This window comes from Carlito syrichta, unplaced genomic scaffold, assembly GCF_000164805.1.
Source record: "Carlito syrichta isolate Samal-C Ts95f unplaced genomic scaffold, Tarsius_syrichta-2.0.1 Scaffold304630, whole genome shotgun sequence".
NCBI lineage: Eukaryota > Metazoa > Chordata > Mammalia > Primates > Tarsiidae > Carlito > Carlito syrichta.
The window spans coordinates 1,140,181-1,156,498 of record NW_007248726.1 but is presented as its reverse complement, the minus strand read 5'-3'; positions in this window follow the sequence as shown (position 1 = coordinate 1,156,498).

The window sequence follows — 16,318 nt, the reverse complement described above, 5'->3', positions numbered from 1 at the left end:
CTGTCATCATGTCTTCATCCAGGTAGGGAAGCAGGGGGATAAGGAGGAGGAGAGTGAGTGAGTCCTAGCTAACTGTCACCATTTTGTGGCATTTCCTCAGAAGTTCTCCAATCTTGGCTTACATCTTATTGATCATAACTTTTTGCTTGGGAATATCTCTGCCCTAGATGAGTTCAGAGTTTTTAATATTTAAAAACCAGATTGAGAATAATTATTGAATAGGTAACTCAGCTATGTGGTAGGTGACCGGAAGTTTCTGCTGCATCTCTTAAAAATACAGACTTTCAAGTCAGGCATGGCGGCTCAAGCCTATAATCCCAGCTCTTTGGGAGGTGGAGGTGACAGGATTGCCTGAGCTCAGTAGTTTGAGACCAACCTGAGCAACATGGTGAGACCTCGTCTCTACAATAAATCATTAAAAAATTAGCCGGAGATGGTGGCACATGCCTGTAGTTCCAGCTACTTGGAAGGCTGAGGAAGAAAGATCACCTGAGCCCAGCAGATTGAGACTGTGGTGGCTGGGAGTATGCCACTGCACTCCAGCCTGGGAGAGGGAGTGAGACTCTGACTCAAAAAAAAAAAAACCAAAAAACAGACTTCCTGATTGTCGTCTGTCAACTTCAGTTAAGTGCAATTTCTGTCCTCTTTGTTAGCCAACTCTATCACTTTTTTTTATTTTTATTTTTTGGAGTCCCACTCCATCACCTAGACTGGAATGCAGTGGCATGCTCACGGCCACCCCAGCATCGACCTGCTGGGCTCTGACAATCCTTCTGCCTCAGTCTTCCAAGTAGCTGGAACTACAGGCGTGTGCTATCATGCCCAGCTAATTTTTGATTTACTGTAGAGACTAAGTCTCGCCAATTTGCCCGGGCTGGTCTTGAACCCATGGGCTCAGGCAGTCCACCCACCTCAGCATCCCAAAGTGCTGGGATTACAGGCTGAGCCACCGAGCTCGGCCTACTCTATCACTTTTTAAAACGATAGATAAATGGTCATTTCAAGAGCCTGAATCATAAATAATATATGGAATGAAACACATGGTCCTATAATCAAGAATGTCATTCATTCTTTATTCTCAGCTATATTGAGAATGACCAATGAATCATGGGTATTATTGCTCATTAGTGTTCCTGATTAAGCAATCCTTAATTTTTCATCATAATGGGACACTAGATTATCAGAGATAATAACAAACAGAGGAAGCTGGTGAGATGTCCAAATGAAACACCAATTTTTAGAGTTAAAAAAAATCACTATTTAAGTTGTCAGTTGAGTTTCACACATGTGAAAGTAAATGAAGAAACCAAGTACTTTTCTAGATAATCTCAAATTCTATGCTTGTAGACAAACCCACACACAGAAGAAAATTATAGTTCGTATAAGTGAAAAAGACAGAAGGAATTCTTCTTGTTGTTTAAAAGAAGTTGTCAAGAAAAGTGTCTTAATATTTTAGCGTGTTGGTGTGAATTATATGGCATTTAGGGATAAACAACTGAGGTAATATCATCTTAGCTCCTCTCCTTTGCTTTCCTCTGCTTACCCTAACAGAGTGGGGTTAATGAAGAGCCGATGTCATCTCTGAATAAAGCCAGAGTTAAGGCTGCCAGAAAGCACTTGGATAAGCCAACTGTAGGAGTGAGGGAGGACATCCCTGAGTCCACAAAATGCATCACTAACAGTCAGGAAAACTGGCGGATTGGTTATGTAACACTGTAACCTCTTCCCCTCTTTCAATTAAGACCTTTCCAGAGGTCAATTCATGTCTTTTGCTCAACCCAGCTTGAGTCACCAGGGCCTTGTGGTAGAGTCTGGACTTGCATTTACACACAGTTGGCGCCATATCCTGGCCCTACTGCTTGGGAGGCAGGAGAGTCTGGGCAAAGGACCCACACTTTCTGGAGCTCAGTTTCGTCACCTCTGAAGTATTATTACAAAGACAGAAGAGTCAGCATAAGCAAAAACATAGCACATGGTAGTGGCTTGAAAATTGGTTAGACGGTAGGGAGAGAAGAGAAGAACTGGATGCCAACTGGAGACGCTGAGATAACATCCTTATTCCTTTATGATTGCCTGGTGGAATGGGTTAGTCAATCAAACATGTGCAATGATAGAAATCTGCTCTAGATACTGTACATAAATCATCACTATGAATTACCAGTTTTGAAATAAAATAATAAAAATATATTCACAACCACAACTATGAAGAGCATTATTTTTTTTCTTTTGATGGTTGATAAAGTACTTCACTATCTTGTACAACTTTGTGATCAGCATGATTGTAGGAGATTTTCATTGTCTTGCCAAAAAAATGCTGACTAACAGAGGACTCTTGTTAATAAGATGCCCAGCCACAGAAGTTACTGTATTGAATGCCATCTCTGTCCACATGCCTTGCAAGTGTTATTAACCACTTTTTAGACCAAGATGTTTCCACAAGGCCATAAGTATTTTCATACAACATATAAAACACATCTCGAGCTAATGAACACAAGTCTGATTCACTCCATGGTAAACATTTCTAATTGCTAAATTTTTCACACATTTTTTATTACTTGGTATACTGCAGATGTGAGGAATGTCACTATCTCTGGGTCTATCAGGAGTGACATAAAGTGATGACTGATGATTGTGTGTGTGTATTTTAACCAAACAAAAAGGAACTTAAACAGCCAAAATAGCTGTTCTTCAAAGGCATAATTTTAGAAACCCATATTGACTCCAGAAATACTTAATTTATTCAAAATATCACTGGACTTTCCCTTTGAAATGTTTAAAAACCATGCAAGAAAATGGTATTGATATTTTATAAATTACATCTCATTTTTGCATAAACACAGTACTACCTGGATAGCTCATCCTCTGTACTGAGCAGTTATGCTTTCAAGGGCTTTTGGCTACTTCTCAAAGCACAAAAATTCTGTGCACCTTCAAAGCCCAAAAATGTATCACCGCTGAGGACATTGAAAACATTTTGAAAGCAATTATAAAAGGGGAGTGTTTTCAAAAAGTTTTTAAAACAAAGGTAGTAACATTGAAAGTATGTATATGACCTCCCAGAGGAATGTTTTAAAGCAAGAGACTCTCATTAGAGGGATACATCCTGACAGATTGTTTTTTATAAAGAGGTCATCTCAGGTATACCATCTATTGAGCCTTCCTGATTCTGTCAGACAAGAACATTTTCATCATGTGCTCCATTCTTAGGGAGTACAACAAGCTTTAGAGACTAGGGTAGAAGTTTAGAGAATTTGGGAAAGCTATACATTTGCATCTCCGGTTAAGAAAAAAGCAAAGTAGGAAAGAGAAAACAGAAGAAGAAAAGTTTGAAAGGGTAAAGTAGGACAAAATAGTTCTTACATTCAAATATTTCCTATGTAGTATTTTAAATGTTCTTGTTGGCAACAATAATTATTGAGCAGTTACCAAGAGCTAAATCACCATACTTGTTACTTTACATAAAATGTCCTCTATAACCCTCCTATTAGGTGTATCTAAGGGAGGTGTCCTTCCTTGAACATTTATCGTAATACCATAAGAAAGGGATTGACAGTAGTGGGACACTGCCGGGGGGGGGGGGTACACAACATCAATAAGAGTACCCACACTTTACATGTGTGATGATCATGTATGTACCTAACCTTCATTTATACCTCACATTTTAAAAATAAAATAATTTAAAAAAAAATAAGGGAGATGACCTCATTAGTCCTTCACAGATGAAGAGGTGGAGGAAATTTTTTATGTGAGTAAATAACCAAGACAGAATTCAAACTCATGTTTCTCTGAGTCCAGAGCCAGAGATCTCTCAAATCATACCACAACACCTCACTTGTGATTTTTAGGAAGATAGGAAGTTCAGATATAACTAAGATACTTTCTCAGGGGATTTGGACAATCTGCCATTCTGAGCTTGTAGCATTTGATTTCTGTTGAGTCCATCAGGTACATTTCGTTTTAGCCTCAGTCAGCCTCTTAAGATCTCAAAGTAAGCCGGGCTCGGTGGCTCAGCCTGTAATCCTGCACTTTGGGAGGCCGAGGTGCGTGAATTGCCTGAGCCCACAGGTTCGAGACCCACCTATGCAACTTGGAGAGTCCTCATCTCTACAATAAATCAAAAAAATTAGCCAAGCGTGGTAGCACATGCCTGTAGTTCCAGCTACTTGGAAGTCTGAGGAGGAAGGATCGCCAGAGCCCAGCAGTTCATGGCTGCGGTGGCCGGGAGTGGCCACTGCACTCCAGTCTGGGCGACAGAATGAGACTCCAACTCAAAAAAAAAAACAAAACCCCAAAAAACAAACAAAACAAAACAAAAAAAAAGATCTCAATGTATATGCATGGGATCAAAGGAACTACTAGCTCAATTAGATTAAAACCAGTTAACCATTATGGTACTAGTTGTGGCTTTTATTTGATTGATTAACTGTCCTTTTAAAACTAAATTTTTCTACATAGGTTTTTTGGTCCATGTCTGTTTTTCCCATGACCTTAATACTCCCTATGCCATGATAGGTCACCATGAGAAATTAATTGTATACTTGATAATGGAAAGAGTTGACATAGGTGAGTACTGATATTTCTCTACAGATCATGATTGCCTTAGGTTTTCCATTCCTATTTTTTTCCCTTCATCCCACACATCCCTTCCCACTCTTCCTTTGTGAAACAAGATAAAAGGACCAAGAAGCCGGGCTCGGTGGCTCAGCCTGTAATCCCGCGCCTTTGGGAGGCTGAGGTGAGTGGATTGCCTGAGCCCGTGGTTTCGAGACCCACCTGGGCAGGCGAGACCTCATCTCTACAATAAATCAAAAAAAATTAGCCGGGCACAGTAACGCGTGCCTGTAGTTCCAGCTACTTGGAAGGCTGAGGTGGAAGGATCACTGGAGCCCAGCAGGTCGAGGCTGCGGTGGCTGGGAGCGGCCACTGCACTCCAGTCTGGGTTACAGAGTGAGACTCCAACTCAAAAAAAAAAAAGGAGCAAGAAAGTAGAAGTCTATCTTCCACCTGACTCCTGACCATGCATAAACACATAAACAAACTATTTAATTAGGCAGTTTCCCTTGGTCTCTGTCATAGATGTTTTATCTGTGGATTACATACCAAGTCCTTGATAGTAGAACTCATATCTAGCTAAGCCTTACACACAGCTTTTGACAGAATGCAAAGACTTCCAACAGACCAAGGGTCAGAAGCACTGGTCAGAAGCAAAAGTCAGACCCAGATTCCTGCTCATCGTCCTAACACTGTGATGATATTTTTCATCCTGTCAGCTATTACTGGACATGTGCACAAATATATTACTGGGGTTCCCAGAAATACTGGAATTAGAATGCATCTATATCAGTCCTGGCACAGTGGCCCACTCCTATAATCCCAGCACTCTGAGAGGCTGGGGTGGAATGATTGCCTGTGCCCAAGAATTTAAGACCAGCCTAAGTAACATAGTGGGACCTCATCTTTACAAAATAAAAAATAAAAAAATTTAGGCAGTTGTGGTGATGCATACCTGTAGTCACAGTTACTCAGGAGGCTGAGGTGGAAGGATCGTCTGAGCCAACAAATTTAAGGTGGTGGTGAGCCATGATGGTGCCTCTGCACTCCAAACTGGGTGACAGGGTGATATCCTAACTCAAAAAGAGGAAAAAAAATGTGTCTATATAATTTCAGCTTTGGGTGGCAATTAAGCTTTTTGCTTTGTCTGATAAACAACAAAACGTTGTTTATTTCCTCTAAGACACTTTTTGAAATTTTTCTGCCAGTAGGGTGGTATGGCAAGGAACTTTCTTCCAAAGCCACTTCTCAATCTCTGTTCTGTTAGCTTTCATGCCTCCCTTCCACCTCCTTCCCTTTTGGCTCTCCCTCCTCTAGCTCTGTTTCTAATTCCCTAAGGAGGCAATGCAGGGTCTATCCTCTAGGGATTTCATTTCCAATCACTCTTTTTGCTCTATGAAATACTTCTGATCAGTTCCTTGGGTTTTAATGCCTGGACAGTTGCATGTGCCTCCTTAAGTGGGAAGCACTATGGGATGCAGAGTGTTATGCACCAAGACTCATCTTCTGTTCTGTAGATTTGGTACTCAGGTAGTCTTGGTTGACTGGGCAATTCCCAAGTAGCTTTTGCTTCATGTCTGCATAATTGGAGGAAGAAGGACTTTGGTCTGTCTTTCTCCTTTTGAGACTTTCTCTTTTTGCACTTTATTTGAGATAATGAGTGAGTGTGATTTCAGATGAGAAACACTTAACAGTGAGGGAGGGAGATGAAATTTCACTGAGATGTGGAACACAGGAAGAGAAAAATGTGTGAAAAATCACGTTGATGGGGTTGTCTTGGTAGCTAGTAAAGCCAAGAAAGGAAATCCCCGCACAGCAGGCTTTAATAAAATTGGCAGGTGGGGATGTCGGACCATGTGAGAATACTAGTAGGAATCTAGAGATGGGAACAAGGAGAGAAATTGTAAGGGCCTTCTTATGTTGGACATTCTTTCCCTGCACCTAATTTACTCTAAGTGAGTTTGCAGATGGAAATTGTTTTCCTATGACTTTGCATCAGTGGAATTAAGAACATGGCTATACCCTTCCCAACAAAAGAGGTTAACCAAATATTCGGCCATATTGAGGTTTATTATTAAAGACTTCCAATATGTGGATGGTTGATGAAAAATGGACACTCATCTGTGTATAGCAAACAGTATATAGAGATTCGGATTTCCAAAGGGTGTGAAGTAAGATGTGGTCGTTATTTAACAAAGATATTCATCATGTTATTTTATATAAAACACACATACTTACACATTCCTTAAGGGTTTTAAAAATATCATTTGATTATCATGTACCTTTTCTGGAAGTTTCATATCTACCACATAAAGCAAACCTGTTACCAAGATAAATGTGGAAATTCTATGTCCTTGTTGTCTGTACCAGAGCCTGCACTTTCCCAGTGACCCACTATTTACTTATTTATTCGATTATATATATTCTGTCTCCACCTACCCATTTGTAAGATTCTTGAGAGTAGACCATTGTCTGTTTTCTTCTCATATATATCACAAGTGTTTAGAATGTTTTGTGGCATATAGTAGATGTTCAATAATTACTGAATGAATGAATGATCTTGGGAGGTTGGGGACATTTTGCCTAACATGAGTAAATCATCCAAACCAGAGGTGATAGCTAGTCCAGAACTCCTCCACTTAACCCCCTCTATGTCAGTGGCATTCCTTGGCAACATTGCCAGAGTTTGTGTGTAAAAAGGCAAAATGCTCCCCGCACAGGCTGCTGGAGACCAGGTAGTGAGACATAAAGCATCCCTAAATGCCAGAGACTGTCAGGGTCACATGGGGAATGACTTGCTTTCAATACACAAAATATCACTGGGATTAGCAACTTTATCATTTATCTTTTAGAAAATTCTGCTGAAAGCCCTCCTCAATTTGAGGTTGATGGCCTGGGAGTCAGTCAGCAACTTCCAGAGAGAGGGTCCAGCAACTTTTTCCTACACCAAGTGCTCTTTAATTAGCAGTTGGCTCCGAAAAGGCAAAGCAGCAAATTCTGCTGGAGACCCAAGGCTGAAATAAATACCACTGCGAGAAGTGGAAGGTCACTTGACAACGTTGTTGTCCATCACTCTGAGCTTCCTTCACCTCCAGGGGAGACCCTGAGCTTAGGAACACAGTGTGGATAAAATGCCTATTTCAGCTGAAGGTATCTATTAAAAGAGGACGAGAAAGAAGCCTACACCCCATGCCCCACTCTGCACTTGGTTGTGGTGGAGACGGAGGGGAGGCGGTCAGCTCCTGCTGTTCACAGTGGGCTCCCTCCAAGAGCAGCCCTTGTATGAACCACTTCGCTGTTTTGTCCCCATCTCGTTATCTGTTCTTGTTAAAATCTTTATTATTCATGGATGCAAAAAACTCCATCATTAAACCATCATAAATATTCATAACACTTTGCAATTGTGTGCATTTCATTTAGCCACTTGGCAAAACTTCTCTGAAGTACCAGAGTTTTAAGGAAATCTGGCTAATGAGACCAGAGCCCAGGAAATGCGAGGTGGCTTTTCTGCTTTATGGTATTTTATTTTAACCTGAAAACAAATGGAAAAATATAAATAATAATTAAAAGGAAATAAGCAGGGGAGGCGTTCACTTGCAATGAAGAGCCACACATTCTTTGGCTTTGTCTTGATGGTGCTTTTGTGTCAAACAGAAGATAAGGGTAAACACTATACTACAGGAGGCTGGCATGCTAATGGATTTATCCAGGAGTCTACAAAGGCCAGATAAACCCCCTGCTTTGGTTAACAGGGACCTCTCTTCTTATGTTCTGTATAATTACTGACATCAGGTTTGGAGTTGAGATAAGCATGACTCTTTTCTTGGACTTATTATAGCAGGCAGCCATCCCATTTTTAGTGCCTAAGAAAGAATTATATCCATCTCCCTCTCTTCTTCCAATCCAGTTTATCTAAACGGCACACTCTCCCATCAGTACTGAGAGCTTTTCACAGAGTAAAAGAGAACCCAGCAAACTTCTGCGGCAACCAAATGGAATTGGAATAATGTGCTTCCCCACAGCCACCCCCTCCCATTCAAGGCACACAGATTTGAACCAGTGGGACACCTTTTGTTTTGTACCATGAATTCCTGCCTTGAAACGTTTCTTTCCTGCCTTTCAGTGTAAGGATTCTCACTACTGAAAGGGAATTTTGAGCTTGTAGAAGAAAATGAGATCTCCACCAATAGAAATTGTTGCCCCTTGCCTGAGCTCACTTAGGATAGTTCTGAGCCGTCACTGACAGCGCTTATGCTTGATAATGAGTTGCCTTCCCTGCATAACAGCTAACAGGTGTGGGAAATATTTGTACCATTCAAGACTGCTCAGTAAGTTTTGATTTTCCTGAGGGTTTATGCCAAATAGAAACAAGTTACCACCAACCCAAGTATTAGACCGGCTGATGGTGTACATTGCTTGGTTAGGAAATGTCACATGTTAATGGGTAAGAGCTCCAGGTTTCCAAGCAGAGGACCAATTAAGGCAAGTTCTCCTTGGTCTGCTCCGGTGGACTTAGAGTTCTTTTTCCACGATTGATCCTTGAGCTCATTTGTGGTAGTGTTTGGCATTAGTCTCACATTTGTTGACCCATCTCAATAAGTCTCTAATTGGAGCCTTACTTTTGTAATTCTTCCCTGTGTCAATTGATATAGGATATCTTTTCATGATTTATTATATATTTGACCGCATCCAAAAAAAAAAGTCTAAATCATCAGGAAAATCAAGTGTGTCATTTTATATAATTCATTGTGTCAATTTGGATGTGACCCTTTGAAATATGGCAAATTTCTTCAGTACTGTAATTTACTGAAATTCAAAATCAAGTTCTTAAATTCTAGTAGTATTAATTACTCCCTCTGTGCTTCCATTGCAGTTTCTTCACAGCCCTCTCATTCTGTCGTATTTATTTAATAGTCGATTTTGCTTGCAAGGAACTGTGATTCGCATAGGGTAGCTCAAATAATGAGGGCTTATTTTAAGGATGTCTGTGCTAATAATGGAGTCAGAATCTCACAAAATCCTCAAAATAGAAGCCAGATAATGTCCAGGCATTACAGTGCCTGGAAGTAGGAAGTGGTGATGGGCTTGAGGAAGCAGCTGTATGGAAAAGAGCGATCCAAATTGGGGCTTTGCTGGAGGAAATAAGACAAAGGTACCTTCTGCATGTCTGCTCTTTTTTGTTAATCCCCCTTTCTTCTTATTCTGTTTATATTGCCTTTCCAGGGGGGCATATTAATTTCCCTGATACCTGCTAAATTAAAAGTAAGGGCAGAGTTATTTCTCTCCTTGTCAGCATTCACACAGGACATCGACCAACCTGAAGACTGGCTACTTTTCTGCCAGGTGCCCACTTCTCATCCAATCGAGACCGCAGTATGATGACTTGAGGTATTACATGGCAATCCAGTGACCGCCTCCTTTCTTTGCTTAGAAGGAGCTGTGATATAACAAGCTTCCTAATTGATGTGTACAGTCCCATAATGACTTGGAAACTTTACCTGGGTGGGGGCTGATCTCCTTTAAAAATATCTGTAGGCCAGGCTCGGTGGCTCAGCCTGTAATCCCAGCACTTGGGAGGCCGAGGCGAGTGGATTGCCTGAGCCTGCCCAAGCCCAGCCTGGACAACTTGGTGAGAGCTCATCTCTACAATAAATCAAAAAATTAGCCGGGCGTGGTAGTGCGTATCTGTAGTTCTGGCTACTTAGAAGGCTGAGGTGAAAGGATCGCTGGAGCCCTGCAGATTGATGCTGGGGTGGCCGTGACTGTGCCACTGAACTCCAGCCTGGGTGACAGAGTGAGACTCCAACTCAACTCAAAATATATATATATCTGTAATGTTCATCACAGATTCTGGTATTTAGTAGATGCTTCATAAATGAATAAGCAAATTTTGTTATTCTTCTTTCCTAGGGCTAGTTTTGGGTGAAGTAAAGTAACTTGCACTCTGCATGTGATTTGATATCATTTGCTTGTCAATAGTAGGAAATTGCAGAGGGTTCTGGATTCCAAAACATAGTGTATTTCACTTTCCGCCCTTTTCAGAAGATGGTTTTTTCTGCCCTTTTCAGAAGATGTTTTCCCTTATCTATAAGAATCAAGCCATTGTGGTAAAGTCAGCAAGTCAATATGATATGACATGAAGGCCAAACCTTATTTTAAGATGAGAAACTTGCAGTGACTCCAACTGTTCTCTATAATACCCTAGAGTTACTCTAAGAAACTATAGAATAAACCCCACTAGCTTCCACAGAACAAGCTGTTTTGAAGAATATAGACTTGTACTTTGGTTTCAAGGTGGGTGAGAACCTGTGTGCTTCTTAAGGCCGTGGTCAGACATCAGAGATGTTGGGATCTGGGGGTCAGGCATAGGTCAGCATCTCCTGAGTTCTCATTCCCCACACAGGAATTGAAGGCATACTGTGTGACTTGGCTTCAATTCCTCACATAGATTTCCCAATGGGATTGTCTCAAAATGACAATTGAACCAAGACTCTGTGCCACAGTAGGCAGTGTAGACATGAGGATGAAGAATAGGTTTGTGCTGGACAAAGGCTCATCCTTGCCTAGACTGCCTCTCTTACATAGTCATCATTTTTACTTGTTCCTGCCTGGCCATCCATAAATTTGGTCAGGATAGAGAATGGGTTTAGAAGCAGAGGAAATATTGTAAAAGCATCAATCTTCCTTTTTGCAAATCTCCCACCTAAAAAAAAAATGAATGTCAATTTCTTTGGAGGTAGATTTTTTCTGTATTTCTGGAAAACTTTCTTGGTTTGTGGGACTGCTTCTGGAAAATTGTCTATACCTGCTGCGAAAAATAACCAGGTGTCCTGATGACAATCTCCCTTGCTTTCTTATATGTTCTTTCTGTGGCTTCCTTAGACTATTCTGGAGAGTTTTAGTCAATATCTGTGGAATCCACTTTCTCTCCCTTCTCTGTGGAGTTTTCAAAGTTGGGATCAGAGCTGTATGGGGTGTGTGTGTGTGTGTGTGTGTGTGTTGTGAACAGCTTAGCAGAAGAACCTGGCATCCTCAGTAGACACAGTAGGTAATAAGTCTTGTGGGCAGGATCGATGGTAAAAGGAAGAGGAAAAAAAGCAGAACTAAGAGATGAAGACAGTCAAACAGATTTCAGCTAAAACTGATTCAGCTTGCTAATGAATCCACTAGCTAGTACTGAATTCTTGATACTCTCCTCACTTCTCAAATCAAGTTAAAAAATTGATTCCATGCCAGTTACAAGGGGCAGAGTTGTCACTTACCAGGGAGATTAACTTGCTTTGTTGAATACTGACAGGGACCAGAGAAGGGCAAGACCCATATAGAATGCAAGGTACTCTAATTCGTGGTAACCTCAAAACCTGAATGAGGACTAAGTTGAGGGTTTGTAATTTGCTCGAGTATCCAGTCCAGACTAAGGTAAACTAGAGAGTAAATTTAAGGAAGTCTCAAACCAACATGAATTTTTGTCATCTCTCTGCATCCTGATGCCCAGACTGGTCAGAGCTGGGAAGGTACAGGTCTTAGTCCTCTTTTTTCTTTCCTTAAAAAATGTTTTTATTGATACATAATAACTGTACATATTTACGGTATAGACCCTAGTCCTCCTGCTCAGATTCTGTGCACTCTCACATGTAGCCAGTTAGGGCCAATTAAGACACAGGATGTTGGGGAAATCTGTGAATGAGGAGGTCAGCTGAGTTGAGAAAAAAGCACCAAGGATTTAAAATGTCAGTTGATGTTCCCTCCTGCCGGAGTAGACGGTTTTCTGTTTCCAGCCAGGGCTCTGAGAATTCTCCACAGTGTGGTCAGTTATCCGAACATTGGAACCCCACAGTGCCCGGCTGGCCATCCCTCCATCACCACTTGACGGCTTTTCACCACCACAATTTTGCCCTCTGGCTTTAGGTGTTACCAGATTGGTGCTTAAATGTATTTAAAGTGACCCTCAGTGTCCTTTCAAATACCACACTACTTAGCACAGACAATACCAAGAAAAAAAAGTGCTGTGAATTCATAAGAGAAAATGTAAAAGAGTGTGACTCTGTGTATGTGGGGTAGGGAAACAACTGAAAAAAGTGGCCATGCAGATTATTCTTTTAAATTCTTCCTAATTTTTACAGCTATGTTTGAATATGCACAGAAGACAGGAGACACCTTGAGAAATTATAGAAGAAAGTTAACATTTGAAAAGTTCCCTTTTGGGATAAAACTACTGACTCACACACACACAAACTGGAAGTCACCTAGCGCTCCTCTCCCAATTACACAGCATTTGAAACTTCCTGCAGAAGGGATAAATACGTCATTTGTTTTTCCTTTAGCTGAAACTCTTAAGTTCTTAGGTATGAAGAATAACAGACTGGGGGCCTCTGTCCAAATCCTGGATCAATTTGCCTCTTATTCTTTCCCTGGGCTACCTGAGTTAAGTAGCTTTCTTCTGTTTCTCCAGGGGAAAATGATGACAATCCTCCTTTCCAGTTAATTCTTCCCAAGCTTGTTGGAAAGAGTCATCCGTTTATGTTTTATTCCTTATGCCTGTAAGATCTTGGGATGAAATACTCTTGATAAACCACAAAGCCTATTACTATTTTAAGTACCTGCATCTTCCAGGAGAAGGAACACGCTGGCTCCCTGCAGGAGAAATAAATGGAGTCAGCTGTCTGGCTGGCACACTGTCTTTAGGAAAAAATAAAAAAAGACCCAGATCGTCTTGTTCTGTCTACTGAAGAAAATGTGTTCAGATTTAGTAAAACAGAGCACAAATTTCAGAGAAGTTACTTGTTCCACACCCTGGGCTACACGAATCATGGGGGGTTTTTGTTTTGTTTTGTTTGGTTTGGTTCAAGAGAACAGGCTCTGAACACAAAATGGAGAGGATACCAGGGTGTTGATTAAAATGCATCTTCGAGGATGTGTGTGGGAAGAAACATGTTCTTTCTCTTATTTTAGTGTCTTGTTTCATGGCTGTGAAGGAAAGAAAATGACTTTGGCTACCAGCGTTTCAAATCATATGTGCAGTTTGGGGAGCACCTGGCACTTGTGAGCAAAACAGCATGCAAAAATATTTTGTTCTATTTTCCCATTGTGATCTCTCTTCAGAATTTTTTTTTTGTCCCTCCCTTTGTGTTCTTGTCAAGATTGACAAGCATCCGTGTTACCAAGTGACATGAAGTTTTTGCTTGAATAATCATGACTAAAATTCAGGGTATTTTAAAGCGCATTATTGACTCGGAGAGCCACCCGCTAGATTGAATTCTTCTGAATTAACAATGACTGACAGCATCAGTGAGGTACTTTTACCCCAAATGGTCAGGGCCTCCCAAGTACCTACTGTGGCCCTGGTGCTGGCATCTTCATCCCAGGGCTGTCGTGATACAGGTTATGTAGCTAGAAAGTTTTCTCTCATTAAAAATGTTATAGAAAATCCCATGCTTAGGAATTAAACTCTAAGTAAAAAAACGAAACAACAAAAAATACACACACAAACCCACAAACAAACAAACAAACAAACAAAAAAACGGATGACAAGAAGAGGGACTGAAAGTTATTTTTATTTGAAGTGGGCAGCACTGCCTTGTTGACCTTCCTTCGGTGTGGACATCAACTAATGCCGTCGCTTGGAGTGAGATGGCAGAACTCATGGGACACAGGCTGGAGCAGGGGGTCATTTTTAATGAAAAGTAGTGAAATCATGTTTTACTCTCAGCATGTGCTGAAGCTCTTGGGAAGAGAGTGTGACAAACTCTGATGAAAATTGTTGAAAGGGTCATTATGTTAGAATATGCTGAACATGAGGCCTTTAGTCCCCTTTCTTTTTCCCTGTTCTAAGGGGAGGCTCCAGAAATTCTATATAAAAGGGCTTAGCAACTGCATTCTGTTTGAAAAGGAGGAGGGAGGTAGGGGACTTACCTGGAAGCAGCATTTCACAGCAAGCCCACTGTTTTTAATTAGATGCTATTTTTTTTTTTTTAAAGAGTATCTTGGCTACCCATCCCTCCCCAAAACGAAATGAACCCTTGGTGATGCCCTTGACAAATTCCTTGGGCAATGCAATTCCCTGCCTTTTTTTTTTTTTTTTAATCTTATGTATTTATTTATCATCTGTATATTAAAAAGGACACAACTGGTGCAAATTGATTGCTTATAATGTCCAGCAGTTACAGCCCCATTTAAAAAAATACACCACATATATTTAACCACTGAACACTTGATTAATATAGTAGAATGTGTCAAACTAAAAACTGATGGAGAATATTGGCTTGATTAGTTGTTTCTAATGATTTTCAGAAGTACTTATTTTCCAAAGGGACTGTGCAGAAATGATAATACTTTTCACAGCATTTTTGCCAATGCTTTCCTAAAGGATGGTTATTATCAGCAGAATATGAAACTAATCTTCACAAACAATCTCCAAGAAATTGTTTTGCAAACGGTTCCCAAGAAACTGTTAAAATAGTCAATGAGCAATTCATCGAATTACACTGAACTTTTAAAATGGCACCTGGGTTATATACATTCTTATAAGAGACTCAAATACATACATGTGTGTTTTACTCACCACATGCATGGAAATCTAGATGCCAACATTTTTCCTGTGATTCTTTTTATAAATACAACACCTTAGATGACTCGAGCGTTCCAAATGCTTTGTTACCAAATTAAGTGTGGTTCGTGCAACACCGCTCATTGTTCCATCTCCGATCCAGCCTACTTTCCCACTAAAGCGTGTAGCACTACCTTTTCAGAGCTGCCCTCTTAATCAGGGAACCACAGTCATTGTCAAATTATCTCAGTCTCCCATTTCACATGTTCTGTGCGGTATCCCATTTCCCTAATTCGTATGTCTGCACACCTTTCCCTTTCAATGATGGTTCTGGACATCTCACAATTCAGTGCAGATAGTCTCAACTCAAGGGGCAGCTATCTGGTTATTCTATAAAGCGAAATCTGAAATTGTGATTTTTTCATTACTTCCCCTACTTCTTTAGGGGAAGCAATGGTGATTTCTCTGGACCAATATGGTCATAATTTGCTTCAGTGACATTCAGATGTTGTCATGGGTTTTCTCATTTTCACAGTCACCTTTGTAGCCACTATGAAAATTTACTCCATGCATTTCACCACTCTCTCAAAGCCTACAATGATTCTTAACTCAGCAAGTTTTCTGTTTTGTAAGAAGCTCCTAACTCCACCTTGACTGTTTTTAAAGGTGATTTCCTTTAACTCAATCCTTCTAAGTTTACAATCCCAAATGTCTGTTTTACTCACTTGTTTTTTTTTAAAAAGTGCCTATCTTCCCTATTACTGAGGCATACTATAAACGCTTGAATTTTATATTTATCTCTATAAATAACTATGATGTCATGCTTACACGTAATGTCTGCCTTTTGTTGTAAACTTTGAAAGTACAGATTGTAAACATTAACTTTATTTTGCACAGCACTAAGCACAATGTCACGATCACTTAAATGCTTTGGATGATGATGGTGAAGATGATAATGATAACGTAATGCTGTTCTGGTTTGAAAATGTCACATAAGTAGTCCAGTACATTTTTTTTTATGTAAGATGTCTCTCATTCTATAAAACTGTCATTCTTCATTAGCAAAAAAGGTTACAGTAAGTTATAATTAGTGTTTAGTGCCCTGTCAAATAATTAAGTTTAATAAAAAGCTTTCAATGAGTTTAATGTTAACATGGGGTAATTAAAGCCAAGTCTTGAAATGCATTAGGTGTCTATTATGTCAGATATTTGATGCTTTTC